Genomic DNA, 20,747 nt, shown 5'->3' on the forward strand with positions numbered 1-20,747 from the left:
AAAAAACCCTGAGGTTCAGAGAAGTGAAGTCAGTCATACAGCCACTAAGAGAATGAGGCAAGCCTGGATTGTCAGGTTCCAACAGCAATCTTCACACTCTTGTATCACATAAAGACCTTTCTTTTTCCCTGCATCCTGGGTCATATCAATTTTTCTTTTGTCTTTGGACTTAGAAGCTGAGCTCTGCTACATAGCCTGAAGCAATTTTCTTTGGAGCCTGGGACAAAGAGTCAGAAACTGAAGAACTGGGTGAGAAAGTGATCAATTCAAAGACATGGTGTCCTCTGTGAGTCAGGGGTTGACATCCTGGTTTTTAACAGGTAGGCTCACAGCAGTAAGAGCAGCAGGCTGGACGGCAGCAAGACTGGCCACAGTAGGATGGACGGCAGCAAGAAGCCTGGGCATTGTGCAGCTGGCAGCAAGATGGGGGAGTGCAGCTGACCACACAGCAAGGTGGCAGGCAAGTGCCCTCAACCCTGCAGTCTGGGCGGCACCACCTGGTGCGGCAGCTCTCTCCTCCGCAGCACTCAGGTACATAACATCTGGTCCTGCAGGTAGTCTCACAGTTGGATCCAGAGCCAATCCCAGAACCGATCCCAGAGCCGATTCCAAAGTCGATCCCAGAGCTGATGCCACAGCCTCCCTGTTGGCAACAGCTGGTCCCACAGCTGTCTTGGCAGCAGCTAGATCCACAGTTCCCCCCAGCAGAGCAGCTGGGGAAACCACAGAAGCTGGTGGAACAGGTGTTGCAGCAGGCCATGGTGTCTGGAGGTTTCTGTTAAAGAGAAGTTTCTCAAATTTAAGTGTCTCCTTACTTGTCGTACCTTTATATGGCTTTCTCAGCTGCTATTTACATAATGTTTAACAGCTCTTCCTTATTTTGTTCTTAAACAGTTTACTTCTGAGACAGCAATTTAGCTATTAATAAAACTGTTCAGTAAACTTTGAAAGTTGATTGTATTTGGTTTATAATTAAGATTCATCAACCCTATCATCATCATCATCATCATCATCATCATCACCATCGCCTATTAGTGTTCACTGGATGCACATCCCCAGAGTAAGCAGGATCTGACCTTTGCTCATGGGTTGAGGGTGGAATGCTGTTTTACCTTCAGAGGTAGTTACTAATATATGACATTAATTCTTTAAAATTTACTGTGAGTATATATCCCCTATGGTTGATAGATATCCCTGAATGCACTAGTGCCACCAGTGTCCCACACCCTCTTCTCTAAGGGTGCATCCTATTTTAGCCAATGAGAAAATGTTATAAGAGATGTCCTAGAAGTTGGAATGGGGAGGTCGGGGTGGGGAGCCTTGAGGTTGTGAATTGTCACCATTCGTTAAAAACTCAGGCACGAATGGACTTACAACAGCATGGTGGAGTAGAGAGCAGGTCAGCCTTGGAATCAAGAAAACTTGGGTTAAAATCCTGACTGACACATAGTAGCTACGTAACCGTGAGCGGTACACAGATTCTTTCCTCATCTGCAGCATCTCCACATAGGGTTGTTGTTAGGATCTAATGGATTTATTGGAGAAGGAAATGGCAAACCAGTGCAGAATCTTTGCCAGGAAAAACCCATGGATGATAGCCTTAGCAGGCTAAGTCATCAAAAGTCTGACATGGCTGAATGACTGAATAACAACAAAACAATGTGCTTTTAAAGTGCTTAGAAACTTTAAATTGTTATAGAAATCATAGTTATATCATGTTACACTATATGATATTATGCCATATAAAACTATTATATTTTATTGGCATATCATACCATATATCATATACTAGGCAGGTAGTGACTACAGTAGATGGAGCACTAGACCTGGAATCAGCGATACCCAAGTTCAAATCTGACCTCAGACTCTCACCAGCTGTGTGACCTTAGGCAAGTCACTTTACTTCTGTCTCAGTTTCCTTATCTTTAAAATGGGGACAATAATTGTACCTACCTCCCAAGGCTGTTGTAAGGATTAAATGAGACAATATTGCAATATGCTTTACAAACTTTAAAGCGCTATGTAAACGCTATTATTTATTATTATTTAATTATTACCATTACTTAACTCTCATCACCCCCAGGAAACTCCTTGAAATTCTAAGTAACAGAAAAATTGATGATCTTCATTTAGGAAGGGGTTTTCCAAAATAGCCATTCCATATGCTGTTTTCACTCTCTTCCTCCTTAAAAAATACAAGTCCAGGGGAGATATATTAATATAACAAATATTGTCTACATTTGCTTTTCTTCTTTTTTGGAGGAGGTGGGCAGAAAACTTCTTGGACATCAAAGATGTGTGTGTGTGTGTGTGTGTGTGTGTGTGTGTGTGTGTGTATGTGATATCGATGATCCCATCAGTGTAGGAAGTTATGGGTGGGGGACTTCTTCTATCAATGAATGTCTGAAACAATTTTGGAGGAGTACCAGGGACACTGATTGGTGAATTAACTTTTTAGGAAAACTGATAAAAGAAAGGTTAATTTTATAAAAGGCTCAATAGAAGTTTAAATGATCTGGTTTGGGAATCATTAATCTTTTATCTTTAAGAGCCTTTACCCAGAGGGATCTGCCGAAGAGCTAGAGAGGCATACACTTGGAGAGATGAGCCATTAAGAAATAGTGGAACATAATTATGTATGTATCTTGCACCAGAATCCCTGAGGGTGGCCAGACTTCACAGCCTCAAGTAACTAGAAATTACTGGCTAATTCAATAAGGATGGTAAGCATTTATTAAATTCCCAGTATGTGCAAGGTAGCACACAACCTGCTATGTGCTGGGGAGTACAAAGACAAAAATGAAACAATCCTGGCCCTAGAGGAAATTACATCCTACTGTCAAAAGGAAATATTCTGATTTATCAGTATCTGAAAGCTTGGATGATCTCTATGGTCTCCTCATGTCTCTGACATTCTAAGATTCAGTGCTCCCAAGCCTAAGGGATATGGAGAAAAGTTTGATCTGGGTGTAATCAAAATATGGCTATCATGGCTGTGTGCTTAGCCTTGTTTTGGAAAGATGGATGATAACATGTGAGTCATCAGAGCAAAATGTTTTTGTTCCTTAATCATGTATCTTTACTCTTGATGTTCAGTCCATTTTTTCAAATCACTCATCTAATTGGGTCTCAGATGTACAACACATTGAGATTTTCCTTCTTCTTTGGTTAAATTGGGTCACTAATATTAACCTTTTGTCTCTTTAATTCCTGGGACATGTCAGTGTCATGGGAAGCTGACTTCTGGATGTCGTGGATTCATCATTAATTACAGTCTTTTAAAACAGGGGCTGAGGCCTCATGCCAGAACACTGCCTGACCACAAGGGGTCAGTGATATGATTCCAAAGAATGTGCGATGAGCTAAGTAGAGAATATGGGTTGCATCTTTTCCCCTCTGCTGTAGCCAAACTTAGAGCGCACCAACGCAACCACACCTATGTTAATCTCTCAAGATTCCCCTATCCTGCCCTCTCTTTTTGCTGGGAAAGCTACCAAGAGCCCTTCTTTCACTCTGGGCTTTAGCTTTTTAGAGCAATTATAACTAAACTGCCACCCAGGCGCCTAATGGCACAGGTGCCATTAGGTAAATATCTTCTCTATTCCTTGTACCATAACCTTCCTTTCTTTCTCCAGATCGTTTTATAGCTGGCTTCTGTCGACACCCTGCAGAGGGCTGATGTTTTGCTCCTGTCCAGTGACAGATGAGAGATTCATCTTCTCCTCCTTTCAATTTGGGTCAGAAAAGAGTGAGTCTCCCAGGATGGGCCTTAACAGGCTGCAGCAGATCTTGGATCTCATTCAAGCAGCTTTTCCCCCAAACCTACCCTTATTACAGAATTTACAATTACTATTAAGGACAGTGCAATCTTTTCAGTTAGCCAGATTATCATTTTTAATGTCATTTTGGTTATAACTTCATATTATCTATCCTTCACTCTCCCTCACCCCAAATATTTGACCAATTGTCAGATCTTCTTGTTTTAACTTCTATGTCTTTCTCATAGTGTCAGCTTTTCTTCACTCACACATTTATTCTCCACGCACTCATTCAGGTCCCCCTCACCTCTTCTCTGGAATTACAATAGTTTCCCAATGGGCCTTTCTCCACTCTAATCCATCATCCATGTAGCTGCCAAAGTGATTTTATTTCAGTATTGATTTGACCATGTCAGTCCTCAATTCAACAAACTGTGTTGGCTCCAATTAGATCTGGGATCAAATATTGCGTCATCTTTATCCCCTCTTTTTTATAATGTACAAGTTTTATTATGTACATAGTTATTAGTACAGAAATAGAGACATAGTTTATGAATAAGTAAAGGTATACATATTGGTTGGTGCTAAAAATGTTTTACTGATAAGGATATGAAATAAAAAAAATTGGAGAACATTGGTCTAAACACCTGATCATTAAACTTAATGAAGTCTTTGATATTTGGAAGAATTGTTATGTACAAATACTCTTATGAAATAGTTTTCTGTGTAAAAGGACTCAGTGTTTGATGGCAGAAAGGGAGAAACACTTTGAATATTGTGCCATGATCATTGTGCCTTCTTGTTGCACTCTTTTCTTCAATGCATTAGCTCCATTTAATAATATTTTTATATCTTACATGGTCTTTGGTTTCCATCCATCCTTCCTTCCGCCCTTCCTCCCTCCCCTCCCCTCTCCTTCCCTCTTCTCCCCCTCCTCTCCTCCTCTCTGTCTCTTTGCTTCTTTCTCTCTCTCTCTCTCCCCCTCCCTCCCTCCCTCCCTCCTTCTCTCTCTCTCTCTCTCTCTCTCTCTCTCTCTCTCTCTCTCTCTCTCTCTCTCTCTCTCTCTCTCTCTCTCTCCCCCTTCCATCCCCCTCCCCTGACTTGTGATTTTATTGAGATGGGAAGTTCCTGGTGTAGAAACTTCCCTTTACCCTTTACCAGGGTTGCTTTTTTTAAAAAAATTAAATGTTAATTTAAAAAATTTCAACATTCACTTTTGAGTTCCAGATCCTGCCCCACTTTGAGACAGATGGCATGCAATCCAATACAGGTTTTACATGTACAATAATATTTAACATATTTCCTCATTAGTCATATTGTGAAAGTAGAATCAGAACAAAGGGGGAAAAACCATGAGAAAGAAAAAATAAGAGAAAATAATGTGCTTCAATCTGCAGTCAGACTCCATAGTTCTTTCTCTGGATATGGATAGCATATTCCATCTTGAGTCTTTGGAATTGTCTTAGATCAATCTGAGATTAGCCAAGTCTGTCAGTTGTCTGGTCATTGCCCAGTGTTACTGTTACTGTGTACAATGTTCTCCTGGTTCTGCTCACTTCATTTAGCATCAGTTCATGTAAGTCTTTGCAGATTTTTCTGAAATCCACCTGCTCATCACTTCTTATAGAACAATAGTATTCCATTACAGTCATATACCACAACTTTTTCAGCCATTCCCCAATTGATGGGCATCCCCTAAGTTTCCAATTTTTTGCCACCACAAAAAGAGCTGCTATAAATATTTTTTTGTACGTGTGGGTGCTTTTGCCTTTTTGATGATCTCAGATCTAGAAGTGGTATTGCTGGATCAAAGGGTATGCACAGTTTTATAGCCCTTTGAGCATATTTCCAGATTGCTCTCCAGAAGGGCTGGATCAATTCACAACTCCACCAACAATGCATTAGTGTTCCAATTTTTCCACATCTTCTCCAACATTTTTCATTTTCTTTCTTTTTGTCATATTGGCCAATCTGACAGATGTGAGATGGTACCTCAGATTTGTTTTGATTTGCACTTCTGTAATCTATAGTGATTTAGAACATTTTTCCATATGACTATAGATATCTTTAATTTTTCATCTGAAAACCACCTGTTCATATTTTCTGACCATTTATCAATTGGAGAATGACTTGTATTCTTATAAATTTGACTCAGTTCTCTCTATATTTTTAGAACTGAGGCCTTTATAAGAAGCAAGTCATGGTTTTAGATGTGATACAGCTAGGCCATCCTCCCTTGCATTTCTTTTCATTAATTCCCTCAATATTTTTGACTTTCCAGATGAATTTTGTTATTGTTTTTTCTAGTTCTATAAAATAATTTTACATTTACCAGGGTTTCTTAACCTTTCTTGTGTCATGAGCCCTTTTTGGTAGTCTTGTGAAGCCTATGAATCCTTTCTCAGAAAGTTTTTTCAAGTTAATAAACTAAAATATATAATACTGCAAAAGAAATGAATTTTATTGAAATACCCTTATAATTTTTTATTTTAAGCTCATGGACCCAGGTTACAAAACTATACAATTGGACACAGATTGGTCACTCCTCTACAACTCAATTTTGGAGAGTTTCCTGGGGGCATCGAGAAAGTAAGTGATTATCCATGGTCACCCAGATAGCATTTATTTAATGGTGGAAGGACTTGTGAATTGTGAATTGTGAAGCTATATCTCTATGACCCTAAGGCCAATTCTTTATCCACTCTACTCAATCAATCAATCAATTAAAAAATCATTAAGTGTCTTGCATGCGTCAGATACATTACCTTACTCTTTACTAGTGACTAACCTGAAATTGTTGACAATAGGGTGAATGGCACCAAGAGGCCTGGGCATGTTGGGACTGGCAGGAGGAGGGGTTGGAGAGTATGAAGCTAACCATATAGCAAGGTGATAGACAAGAATGAAAGACACAAATATAAAAATATAATATAAATATTACATTTGCATTCATTTATTTTTATGTTGCTATTTTTATTTTATTTATTATTTATTTAAATATAAAAATACAATATAAAAGACACAAATATAAAAATGAGACAGTTTTTGCCCTAAAGGAGACTATATTCCATTGATGAATATAACATGCTCACAAATAAATAAATGTAGGACAAACACACACATATACATAATATACACACACGTACATATATGTGTATGCATATGTACACATACATATAATATACACATATGTATGTGTACATATGCGTGTGTGTGTATATGTACATATGCACGCACACACATATATATGTACACACATATGCTAGAGTGAAGTTTCAGTGTGTTTGACTATGGCTGATCAGACCAATACTAGCTTGGAATGTTCTACCCCAGGTTGGGTACAAGTAGTCCATGTGAACATTTGAAGTGGATTCTCTAAATTTGTGCATCTTGCATTTCTTTTGAGCTATTTCAATTCTGCTTTGCTCATAGAGCATGGCATCTTCTCTCATGTGGGCACTCCATGCTGAGCAATCTTGCTCCAGTGTCTCCCATGTCACACAGTCAGTTCCAAAGCTCTTGAGTGTTCATGTATTGCTTCTTCTCACCACTTCTCACACTTGTCCTGTGTAAATTGTCCATAAAGTAGTCTTTTTGGCAAGTGTGTGTTTTACATTTGAATAATGTGGTCAGCCCATAGGAGTTGTGCTCTCTCCAGTAGTGTTTGAATGCTTGTTAGTTTCATTTGAGAAAAGACCTCAGTGTCTGTTATCTTTATCCTGCCAGGTGATCTTCAGAATCTTCCTAAGACAATTTAGTACACATGCACTCAAAGTGATGGAGGAGGGGACACTCACAATTAGGGGAATCTAAAAAGACCTCCTGAAGGATGTGGCTATTTAGAAGAATCTTGAAGGGAGCTAAGATTTTCAAGAGGCAGAGATAAGGAAGGAGAGCATTCCAAATATTAGAGACAATCTTTAAAGAGATGTGGAGGCAGAAGATGGAATGTCATCATACGGAGAAAACTAAGTATGTCAGTTTGACAGGAAGATGTAAAAGAGAGGATGCAATCAGCCTGGAAAGGGAGGCTGAAGATTATGAGGATTCAATGACAAATAGAGGAATTTCTATTTGAACCTAAAGGTAATAGGGCATCACTGAAGTTTGTTGATCAGAGGAGTGACATAATCATACCTGTGCTTAAGATAGACTGGAAAGGGGAGAGTCTAGATTCTAGGAGACCAGTTCAGAGGCTACTCCAATAGTCTTGGGGAAGAGGTGAAGAGGACAATGGCTCTGTTGTTACTAGAGGAGAGTCTGGATAGAAAAGATGCTAAGGAGGTGGAACTAGGGAGATTTGGCAACTGGTTGAATTGAGGAGAGGGTGAAGGGGATTGAGAGTGATTCTTTGTTTTGGAACAAAGTGACTTAAGAAATGGTTGTTTCCCCTAACCCTCACCTCCTGCCCCCAAATCTGTTTGCAGAGAGGTTGTGAGTTAGAGATGTTGAATGAGATATTCCTTTTCAGATACAGTCACTGTGTGAATTGATTTTGATGGACTACAACTTGTTACAAGGGAGGATTTCAAAAAAAAGAGAAGAAAAAGAAAACAAAAGAGCCAGTGAAACACTGAAAATATACACAGGAGCACCAAAAGTAAATTCAAAAGTGGATATAACCAAGCAGGGAAGTGTTAGTATTATCACATCACCTGTTCAATTTATATATATTTTTAGAAAATGCAAACTGTATGAAAATAGTTCATAGCTTCACATAAAATCATTGTTTTTTGTTCTTTTGAATAGAAATCTTCATGTCTGTTGAAATTTAAGTTCAAAATTTAAAAATAAAATTAAAAACATGATGGGACTCTCAATAGAAATAGGAATGTACATTGTCCCACTCACCACAGTAGATCTTCCAGTCTTTTTCATACCTCCTCAAAACTCCTATACTGTCCCTCTACCACTGTCTCAGATGAAAATATTGTCTTATATTTTACAGAAAAAAATGAGGCCATTTGCTGACAGCACTCTTTTCTCCCTTCCATCTCATCTCACGTCAACTGAATCCTTTCTGCCACCATGTCCTCCTTCATCTCTTTCTCGTAGGAAGAGTTAACTCTTGCCTTTGCCAAGGCAAATCTCTCCACATCCTATTGGATCTCATTTCTCCATTAGATTGCCCCCTCTATCATCCACACTTTTTTTACTTATCTTTAATCTCTCCCTTTCTATTAGCTGCTTCCTTACTACCTATAAACTTTTTTTCAATGAAGAAACGTTCTCTTTTTCTGGATCCCAGTCCAATCCCTGGAGGAGGAAAAGAAAAAAAGAAAACAAAACATCTGTAACTAATAAGCATATTCAAGTAAGCAAATTTCCACTTTAAATAAAATAAAAATTTATATGAGCATCTGCATAAGAATAATTAGAAAAAGAAACCTTTTTGTCATGCCATATTTATTAGAGATTTAAAAAAATACTCTACTGACAAATGTCATTTAAGAAATTATGAAACAGATTATTGTGCAAGGAGAACTTAAAGGATATTTTTGAATCAAGACGAGGAGTTATTCTAATGAGTTGTTGAGACATTTTATTTCTTTTTTTGTCTGGGCATTTGCAAGCATCTCAGTATATTCAAGAATTGCAGATTTGGTCTTTTAAAACATTTTCAGTAACAGAGATTGGGATATCAGCTAGAGGTTGCAGAAGAGAAGGAAATTGACAGGCCTTTGAAATTTCTTTGAAATCCCAGGGTCTATGAGTACTTGGTCAGTTTCAAAAGCACAGCACAAAAGGTGATGTCAATTTATTGGTCCCAAATTGGTCCTCAGCAGGTGAGCTCATAGCTGTGGCAGCAACATCCTGGTCCTTAGCAGGTGGGCTCACAGCAGTAAGAGCAGCAGGCTGGACGGCAGCAAGACTGACCACAATAGGATGGACGGCAGCAAGAAGCCTGAGCATTGTGCAGCTGGCAGCAAGATGGGGGAGTGCAGCTGACCACACAGCAAGGTGGTAGGCAAGTGCCCTCAACCCTGCAGTCTGGGCGGCACCACCTGGTGCTGCAGCTCTCACCTCCACAGCATTCAGGGACGTAACATCTGGTCCTGCAGGTAGTCTCACAGTTGGATCCAGAGCCAATCCCATAGACGATTCCAGAACCAATCCCAGAGCCTATGCCAGAGCCACCCTGTTGGCAGCAGCTGGTCCCACAGCTATCTTGGCAGCAGCTAGATCCACAGTTCCCCCCAGTAGAACAACTGGGAAAGCCACAGAAGCTAGTGGAGCAGGAGTTGCAGCAAGACATGGTATAACTATGTCTGTTTCTAGTTTACTTGTGAAATGAAGTTTTTCAAATTTGATCGACCTTTGATGGTCAGCCTTTTATAAACCTGTTATTTATGTGACAGTCAGCACTTCCATTTCTATTATTGTTAAGTCTGTTTCCTCTGATCACAATCCATGAGCTATTTTTAAAATATTACCAAAGCAATAAAATTGGGTTTGCTTTGTTGCTCAGTGAATACTCATTGAATCTTTATAACTGGAAAATGATGAGGCAGTGTATCATCTCTCAAAGATTCTGTCATTAGCATACCAACTTTAGGCTTTATTTTTCACATTTCAATTCTTCACTTGAAAATTTAACTGAAAAACATAGACTAGTATTTTTCTTTTTTATGTTCCTACAGGAGAGATAGCTAATACACTTAATTATAGAATCAGGATCCTGAAAGTTTGAAAGTCTAGACTGTTGGGTTGATGTGGGGAAAAAAATTAATTCGATAGATATAAATGCAAACTCTTACATTTGGGTTCAAAAAATCAACTTCATAAATACAATGTTGGGGAAGGTATGGCTAAACAGCAATTTTATTAGAAATATGTCTGGAGGTTTTAATGAACTACAAGTTTGGTATGCATCTATAGTGTGACATAGCAGTCAAAGAGTCTAATGAGATCTTTAAAGGGGATGAGGGACAGAGTTTCAATAACAGTAATAATAGTAAGTAATAGCCCTGTTATGCTCTATCCTGGTCCTATTGCACATGGATTTACACTGTTCAGTTCTGGGTCTGTAAGTTTAGGAAGAACATTGATAGACTTGAGAGCTTCCATAAGGGGACAACTATAGCACTGAATTCATTCCATATAAGGATTAGTCAATGGAACTAGATTCTTTGTCTAGAGAAGACTCATTGTTAGGATAAGAGGAGGAAGAGCAAGAACTAATAATGATTTTCAAATATCTGAAGGACTATTAAATGGAAAGAAGATTAAAATTATTGTGCCATAGGAAGTGACAGAAAGGGTAGTTTCGGGAGAAATTATGAAGACCACTAGAGCACTAGGAACTGATACATAGTGATTCATAGAACTCAGAAACCAATTTATACAACGATAATGACATTTGAGAGAGAAAGAAAAATATGAAAAACTTTAAAATTCTGATAAATGCAAAACCAAAAGAATGAGGATGAAACAAGCCATTGACCTAGTGAAAGAGAGCTGATAAACTTAAAATGCAGAAAGAGATACGTTTTTAGACATGGCCAATGAGCCATAGACAACGTTTATTTTGCCAGACTATGTAGCTATGTATAGAGGGATTTCTTTTTCTTTTCTTATTTGGGAGAAGAGATAGTAGTGGGAAGGAGAGATTTATAGGGGAAAAAATATATTTATGCTATGCAACATCATTTATTTATTGCAATACTGCTCTACAGTGATGTTGTTGTTTTTAAGTAAAACTCAGATACTGAACCACATTACAAAAGGGAAATAGTGAAAATATTTGCTACTTTAAAAAAAAAGTATTTCAATGCATTGCCTTAATGGAGTAGGGATGCCACTAATATTATTGTTACTGGAAATGAATGGGAAGTATTTATTGAAAAAATAGTATAAGTGTTCAGGATTTAACATGGACATTATTTGTAAAGTTTCAAAATCATGACATTATTAAGACATATGGTATGCAATTTTTAAAACATATATAGAGGAGAGAAAAAGAAGCTCAAATGATATAGGTTTATATTAAATTACAATGAAACCCAAAGAAGGACATGGTTGCTACTATCATGTTAAATGATGTATACTTTTAAAAATACAGGCTATACATTATAAATTCATATCCTCATTTTTGTCTTTTGTATATGGAAATATTTGCACCTGTAATGACTTCCATGTTCATCGTAATATATATGTATGTACATATTCATACACATATACATATATGCATGTTTGCATGTGTGTGTCTATATATCTCTATCATCTATCTATCTATCTATCTATCTATCTATCTATCTATCTATCTATCTATCTATCTAATATATCTTAAAGAAAAAGAGATCCAATGCGTTCTATTTGATCCTATAGGATAGAACTAGGAACAAAGGATAGTCATTTCAAAGAGGGAATTTCAGGCTTGATATGAAGAAAAACTTCATCAAAATAAGGGCTATATTACATTGTAATGGTTTGTACTGGAAGGGAGTTGATTTCTCTCACTGGAGGTGTGCAAGATAGGATATCCTTGTCAGATAAAGTGTTGAGATCTCTGAAAGCCTTTTTGATTGTGAAATTCTCTGATTCTGTGATTGATTGAGTATATCTTTCTTTGATGAACTGAAAGAATTGGATTAACTTTCACTTTGATATTTCCATCTTTTCTACTTAGAGATGCAAGCATCTGTGTTTTCTTTAGTTATCCAGATAAATAGCTCAAAAAACCCAAACCTGTGGGAATAACCAATTCTAATAATACAGATCTCACAATTTTAGTCAGTATTTATCCCTCATGAAAGATGTAACAGCCATACAAAGATCTGTTCCATCTCTATTTAGTAATCTTGCTTTGGGGATAATTTGGCACTTAGTGGAACTCAAAATCATTATCTTGTTTAGTAGAATGATCACAGAAGGAATAAAAATTTCAGGTAATGGATGATACGGTGGTATAAGTAGGTTGAAGAATTATACTATAAGGAGGTTGTGGGGTGAGGAGGTTCTGAAAAGGAAAATAGATGTTCAAAGGATTAGAAATCAAGCAGTTTATTATTCACAGGCATGCGAACATGTGGTTTGCTCATCCTATACTCCCTTAGGCACACAAAGATAGTGGCTTGGACATATAGAAGGATGTGTACTCTGATCAAGAGTCTAGATCTCCTGAGCCTCTACCCTTAAATTTGATTGTTGCTACTGGGCAGATTCTCAGGGACTGGGTGGGGGGATCTTAGAGTCAGTCAAGCAACAAGTGGTCTGGACTCCCCTCCCTCCAAATTTCAACCACAAAAACAGTGCTAATTTACATACATGTGTTACATGAAGTCTACTATACCAACAGTTTTTTAACCTTGTGTTCTTAACCCTAAATATAGCTCACCAAATAAGTTGTTGGGTGCATAGGAACTTCCTTGTATATAGGTGAGTGAATCAGTATCCAAACATGAAGTTACTTCTGTCAGCTAAGACCTAGCAATAGGTCAACCAAAAAGGGTTGCTACATAAGAAGTGGAAAGATGTTATTAAAATTATCCATTGGCCATAAATATGTTGAGCCTGAGGAATAGCTGATAGAATGTTTAAATACTGTAATAACATCCACAAACTCTAGGATCTTAGGAGATCCAGAAAAAGACTTCCAGTGCCCTGGGTACATAGTCATTGTAAAACTTATAGAAGGATGTGGACAAGAATCATATTGATGAGAAGATATGTGTGTTGGAATGCTCACTGACTGAAGTTCAAAATTGTTGATTGCTGAGATCAAAATGGACAGAGTTCCAGATTCACATTCAGTAAATAAAAACCAAGAATTATTAGAATTATTAGAAAGTTCTCTTTAAAGGGACTGATTTTGTTGGCAAATCAAGTCTTGCCAATAATGACAATTATGAAATTAACTAAGTAGTCAATAGTTATATAATATTTTGTGATTGTAGATTAGGATACTTACATCATGTTTAAAGATGGCTAAATAGCACTGTGTATAGAATACCAGAGCTGGAGTCAGGAAGACCTGAGTTCAAATCCAGTCTTAGACACATCCTACCTTTGTGATGCTGAGAAAGTCACTTAATATCCATTTGCTTGTTTCCTCATCTATAAAATGGGAATAATAATAGCACCTACCTCCCAGTGTTGTTGTGAGGATAAAATGAGGTAATATTTATAAAATGATTTGTGAACCCTAAAATGCTATATAAATGTAAGCAATCATCATCATTATTATTATCTGTTTTGACCCTCAAGACGACATTCATGGAGAGGTGACAAAGTTATTTTCATCAAAAGTAGTTATCATAAAAACTATTTGATACTAGTTAAAACATACAAAAGTTTTTAAGTTGAATAGTTAATGTAAACAGGTCCTAGAAGCAAAGTAGCAGCATATTGTTTAAGAAATGCAAGGACGCCAACTACTATTTCATTTTTAATGAAATCTTCTGGGAAAACTGGAAAGCAGTCTGGCATAAATTGGCTTCAGACCAACTGCTCACACCATACATCACAGGCTGCAAATGCATACATGACCTAGATATAAAATATCATGTCACAAATAAATCAGAGGAGAAAGGAAAAAGATATCTTTTGCATTTTTGAATGGCTGAGAATTCCTGATGGAATAAGGAATAGATGTGATCACAAAAGATAAAATGGACAATTTTGATTACATAAAATTGAAAATCTTTTGCATAAAAAAAATCAAAGCAGATAAAATTAGAAGGGATCTAGTTAATTGGGAAAAATCTCGACAACAAATTTTTTTCACAAAGGACTGACATTTAAAATATATAGGAAATCAATACAAATATAAAAGATCAAGAGTTATTGTTCCCCACTAGATAAATGGTCAAAAGACATGAGTAAAGAAGTTTTCAAAAGAAGAAATACAAACTGTGTGTGTGTGTGTGTGTGTGTGTGTGTGTGTGTATGGATGTGTATGGGTGTGTTGTAGAAAAGAACTGGAAAGAAAGTAGGTGTTCATTGATTGAGGAATTGCAAAATGAATTATAGCATATAAATATAATGTGTGATAAAAATGATTACAGAGAAACCTGGAAGACTTAAATGAACTGATACAATGTGAAATAAGCAGAGCCAAGAAAACAATATCCCAAATGATTGAAACAATGTAAATTGAAAACACAATCACTGCAAGACAATAAAAAATGAACATTCCAAAATTACAGAGATTAAGCTTGGTCGCAGAAAAGAGATATGAGGAGACACCTTCCTCCATTCATCTGCAGAAATGAAGGAAATAGGGTACAGATGAGGAGCATTATTTTTGATGTCCATCTTATTTTGTAACCTGCAACTCTGCCAAAGCTGTTTATTATTTCAAGTAGTTTTTCACTTGGATCTCTGGGATTCTCTAAGTATATCATCATATCATCTGCAAAGATAATTTAGTTTCCTCTGTCTATTCTAACTCCTTCAATTTCTTTATCTTCTTGAATTGCTACAGCTAACATTTTTAGTACCATATTGAATAACAGTGATGATAATAGACATCCTTGTTTCACTCCTGATCTTATTGGAAATGCATCTAGCTTATCTCCATTGCATATAATGCCTGCTGAAGGTTTTAGGTAGATGCTACTTTTTATTTTATGGAAAGTTCCTATGCTCTCCAGCATTTTTAATAGGAATGGGTGTTGTATTTTGTCAAAAGTTTTTTCTTCATCTATTGAGATAATCATGTGGTTTCTGTTAGTTTTGTTGTTGATAAGATCGATAATGCTAATAGAAAAATATGGAAAGTTTCATGAATTTGCATGTCATCCTTGCACAGGGGCCATACTAATCTTCTCTGTATCATTCCAGTTTTAGTACATGTACTACCTAAGCAAGCACTGATGTCATTTTTTGAGGTTTTGATTGCTTTTGCTGATTTTTTCTCTTTTTTCTTTTAAGCAATTTTTAAGATATGCCTTTCTACAAAAGGGAAAGGAAAAGATACAGAATGTGTGACAAAGAAAGAAAATAATAATAATAGTAATAATAATAATAAAATCTATTGAAAGAATAAAACATTCAAGTTATCAAGAACTTGTGAAAATGCTCCAAATCACTCATTGGAAGAGAATTGAAAAATTAAAACAACTCTGAGCTCTGACTTGGCATCCACAAGACTGGCAAAGATAAAAAACAAAGGGGTGACTAGAACATTATTAAGGGACTGTTAATCACTCAGAAAAGAGTTGTAAACAAAATGGCCAACCCATGAGCTGGGGATTGAGTGACTAAACAAATTATGGTATATGAATGTAATGGAGCATTATTGTACCTGAAAAAAATGACAAAAGAGACTGATTCAGAGAAAATAGGGGTGACTTGCATGAACTGAGGCAGACTGAAGTAAGTAGAAGAAGAAAAACCATTTGTACAATGACAATAATTATGTAAAGGAAAACAATTTTGAAAGACTTATGAACTTTGATCAATGCAATGACCATTCACTACTTCAAAAGACTAATAATGAAGCATGCTTCCCACCTCTTGGCAGAGATAATGGACAAGAGATGCAAATGAGGTATACATCTTCAGACACAGCCAATGTGTAAATTTGTTTTGCTTGACTTGTTTGACTTACTTGTTACTTAGAGGAGCTTCTGTCCATGGTAGCAGGATTTGTGGGCAGGAATAGTGATACAAAGCAAAAATGAAGACAAAAATATAGGGAGAGGAAATATTTAGAATAGGAAAGGAAGTCTAGAACAAAACAAAGAAGTAGGGAAATTTCGTTACAATCGTTAAATTTAAATGCACTTAAAATAAACTGTGAATAATAGTTCACAGTTTTGTACATAATTATCTCTCTCCATTCTTTATAAATACTGAAATGCTTGTAATTATGCTTGTTAGGTTCAAAATAAAAAAGAAAGAAATTAATGTATTATCACCATCCTGAGAGTTGAGTGACTTGTCTCATAAGAGTTAGGATTAAAACCTAGGTTTCTAAAACACTTTCCATGGTACCACATATCCGCAATTGATGATATTTATTTATATGAGAAGTTGTATTTTGTTTTACCTTTTGGATAGTATTATAGATGTAGAGGTAATTCAGAGGGCTTAAGATCAGGGCCACACAGGTAGTAAATATCAGAGTCAGGATTTCAACTCACATGCCTTAGAGACAGGACATGTAACATTCCGTGTGAAGTACCCTAAAGAGGCATAGTATATATGACAATGCACTACATATAAAAACCTTGGAAAGATTAGCTGGAGACAAACTGTGAACAGCTTAAAAGCCAAACTGAGAAAAGCTGTGGTATACTGAAAGTCAGTTTGATGTTCGGTCATTTTTCAGTTGTGCCTGACTCTCTGTGACTCCGTTTGCAGATTCCTTGGCAAAGATATTGGAGTGGTTTGCCATTTCCTTCTCCAGCTGATTTTACAGATGAGGAACAAACAGGGCAAACAGGGTTAAGTGACACCTATCTAGTAAGTGTCTGAGGCCAGATTTGAACTCAGGAAGCTAAGTCTTCCTGACTCCAGACTTGGGCTCCATTCACTACATGACCTAGCTGCCTCTTAAATTCTAATAGAGCAGACTAAAAATATTTTCTTGAAGTAGAGAGAACATAATCCATTTTTCTCTCCTAATCCAATTTGATACCCCCAAGGCAAGATCAGGATTAGTACAAATCTCTAGTTAAACATTACACTTGCATAAGAAGTTATGGTCCAGGAAACTTGGCTAAATTGGACGAAGGAATAAAAGAGAGTCTCTGCCCTTAATGAACTCTCAGCTTGGTTAAGAATAGCATTAATCAGCATACACATTGGCATAAAATTAGCATGTTGGAAAGGTCCTTCCACCAAAGTCTTATTCAAAACAGCCTCAACAATGTAGGAAAGTGAATGTGGATTCTTGAAGGCTGACCCTGGAGACCTTGTAGTTCCAGCAAGGTCTACCAAGCTAGAAAGTTCAGGCTTCCCTTAGTTAAGTTTAGAAGGCTTCATCACTACCATTGGATGGTTAGGACAGAGTGTTCTCCCTTGCCCCCACCCATGTAGCAACTCATTAAATCACCAATTTAGGCTTGGAGGAAGCCCAGTTGTTCATCCAGAGACTCTTTCTATGGATGACATCACCACATGCTTGAATAAGGAGAGTTAAAAAGTGCTGTTGGAGCAGGGGGAAGATACCTTTCAGCTTGCTGAGTGGGGAGGGCAGGGAGAGGGAATGCCTTAATTAAGAAGTGGCAATTAGGCTGGGCCCTGACACAGGGTATTCATAGAGATGAGAAGAATTGACAAGCCAAAAGAAGAGAAATTCCCAGAAATTTAAATTATTTATTATCTTGTTTTGTTATGCTTATATGACCTATTAAGTCAAAATAATCAGAGACAGGGAAAAAGCCAACAGAATAGTAAGTTGACCTATTGCTATCATAGAACCATAACTGAATTAGTTGCCTTACTTTTATATCTTCAGTGCTTAGCGGAGTAATTGGCGTGTAGTAGGTGCTTCACAAATCCTAGTTAACTGTCATCAATTATGCCAATATTAACTTAAATTCAATTGGTTGTTGTTTGACCAGCTGAATTTCATGTTGGGAATAGATGAAATGACAAAGGAAGAAAAATCATTTGGTTTGCTTATCTTGAACATTTGACTTTATTAGAATGTAAGCAGATCATAGAACATGAAATCTTTCATGTGCAGAATACATTTCTATAACAAGGATATAAAAACTCCCAAATCTGAAGGCTTTAATGCTGAGCTTTTAGGAGAAAAATTAGGAGTGAGATGAAGGTCGCTATTTATTCTCTTCAGGTCAAATGTTCCTTCTTATTTGGAACCGGTGAATGGGGGAGATCTTGATGTCTTGCAGATGGAGACAGGGTTGGTGTGGATTCTTGATGTATTCTGAGTCGATATGTGGGCCATTAGATTTCTTATCAGCAGGTAGGGTGGCAGGTGGAGTGGCAGGTGGTGCGGCAGGGGGCTGGCTGGCAGCAGGGGGGTCTGCAGCAAGGGGACTGCACAGAAATGGGCTGGCAGGAGGTGGAAGCCCAGCAGCAGGGTCTGCAGACCACAGCAGTGCAGGAGCTGGGGCAGCAGGCGATGGGGCGGCAGCAGCCCTGCTGCACACTGCAGGGGTCACAGCAGGGAGTGCGGCAGCAGGTGTCACAGATGGGGCGGTGGAACCTGGGCACGCAGCTCACTGGGCGGCTCACGGTGGTTTGACAGGAGACTGGCAGGCAGCACCTGGGTGGGCAGCAAGGCTGGCAGCAGCTGGACTGGCTAAAGCTAGGCTGGAAACAGCTGGAGGAGACGGAGCCACAACAGGATCGGGACATGGTGTTGGTTAGTTTGGGTTTGGTTTGAGTGGTGAGAAGGAGTTGGTTTCTCAGGTGTGAATGCCCTGTTCTGTTCTGGGCCCTTTATATACCCTGGCTAGGTATGACTGAACTGCCCAGAAGACAAGAACATTTCCATGTTAATGGTTTTTGCCAATTAAGTGAGAATTTTTGTTTCACTAATGGTCCTGTGCTATGCCCAATGTAATTAAGAAAAAATTTTGCTGCCTTCCTAAATTTGGACTCATCTAATTTGATTTTGGACACCAAAGTCAGAGCTTCACAGCCCATTTTCAAAAAATTTACTCAACATACAATGTCACCATTTGCCTCATTATCTCATATTCCTCTTGCTATGCAGTGTGATTTTGGTAGGTAGACTATGGATTGAATACTCAAGAACCTATCTTTGGTCACATGAATACATCACTGAATCATGTAGATGACAATCCATCCTTCCTATGCAACTCATCCATGTTTTCCCATAAATTCACCATGAGGTGGAGAACTCTTGATATCCTTTCTCTAGATATCAAGTGAATACCAAAGGAGAATGCAGGCATTTGGTTGTCCTTCATTCTTACTATGTGGCTAGTTCAACTTTTTGTGATCATACATTTCTTTGATGACACAAGAAAAATAGCATTTTCCTACATAATTCATCATTTGCCATGTAGGGTAGAAAGAGTTGAAGGATGGATTAAAAAGCATCCTTTTAGAAATTTTCCTAAAATGGCATTCTTTTTTTTTATTTATTCATTTATTCATTCATTTATTTATTTAATTTTTAACATTCATTTTCACAAAATTTTGGGTTCCAAATTTTCTCCCCTTTTGTCCCCTCCCCCACCCCAAAATACCAAGCATTCTAATTGTTCCTATCACCAATCTGCTCTCTCTTCTATCATCCCTCTCTGCCCTTGTCTCCATCTTCTCTTTTGTCCTGTAGGGCCAAATAACTTTCTATACCCCTTTACCTGTATTTCTTATTTCCTAGTGGCAAGAACAGTACTTGACAGTTGTTCCTAAAACTTTGAGTTCCAACTTCTCTTCCTCCCTCCCTCCCCACCCCTTCCCATTGGAAGGCAAGCAATTCAATATAGGCCAAATCTGTGTAGTTTTGCATATGACTTCCATAATAGTCGTGTTGTATAAGACTAACTATAGTTCCATCCATCCTATCCTGTCCCCCATTACTTCTATTCTCTCTTTTGATCCTGTCCTTCCCCAAGAGTGTTGACTTCAAATTACTCCCTCCTCCCATTGCCCTCCCTTCCATAATCCCCTCCACCCTGCTTATCCCCTTATCCCCCACTTTCCTGCATTGTGAGATAGGTTTTCATACCAACATGAGTGTACATTTTATTCCTTCCTTTAGTGGAATGTGATAAGAGTAAACTTCATGTTTTTCTCTCACCTCCCCTCTTTATCCCTCCACTAATAAGTTTTTTCCTTGTCTCTTTCATGAGAGGTAATTTGCCCCATTCCATTTCTCCCTTTCTCCTCCCAATATATTTCTCTCTCACTGCTTGATTTCATTTTTTTTTTAAGATATGATCCCATCCTCTTCAATTCACTCTGTGCACTCTGTCTCTATGTATGTGTGCGTGTGTGCATGTGTGTATGTGTAATCCCACCCAGTACCCAGATACTGAAATGTTTCAAGAGTTACAAATATTGTCTTTCCATGTAGGAATGTAAACAGTTCAACTT

The 20,747-nt window shown here is 37.7% G+C and overlaps 1 non-coding gene across 1 annotated transcript; it reads right to left on the minus strand.

The window, feature by feature from the left end:
* Window positions 1-15,465: 15,465 nt before the first annotated feature.
* Window positions 15,466-15,572, minus strand: LOC140530513 (U6 spliceosomal RNA). The gene has a single exon (XR_011975951.1). It is a non-coding gene; the product is annotated as a U6 spliceosomal RNA (small nuclear RNA).
* Window positions 15,573-20,747: the final 5,175 nt, after the last annotated feature.

Source organism: Notamacropus eugenii, chromosome 2 (assembly GCF_028372415.1).
Source record: "Notamacropus eugenii isolate mMacEug1 chromosome 2, mMacEug1.pri_v2, whole genome shotgun sequence".
Taxonomy (NCBI): domain Eukaryota; kingdom Metazoa; phylum Chordata; class Mammalia; order Diprotodontia; family Macropodidae; genus Notamacropus; species Notamacropus eugenii.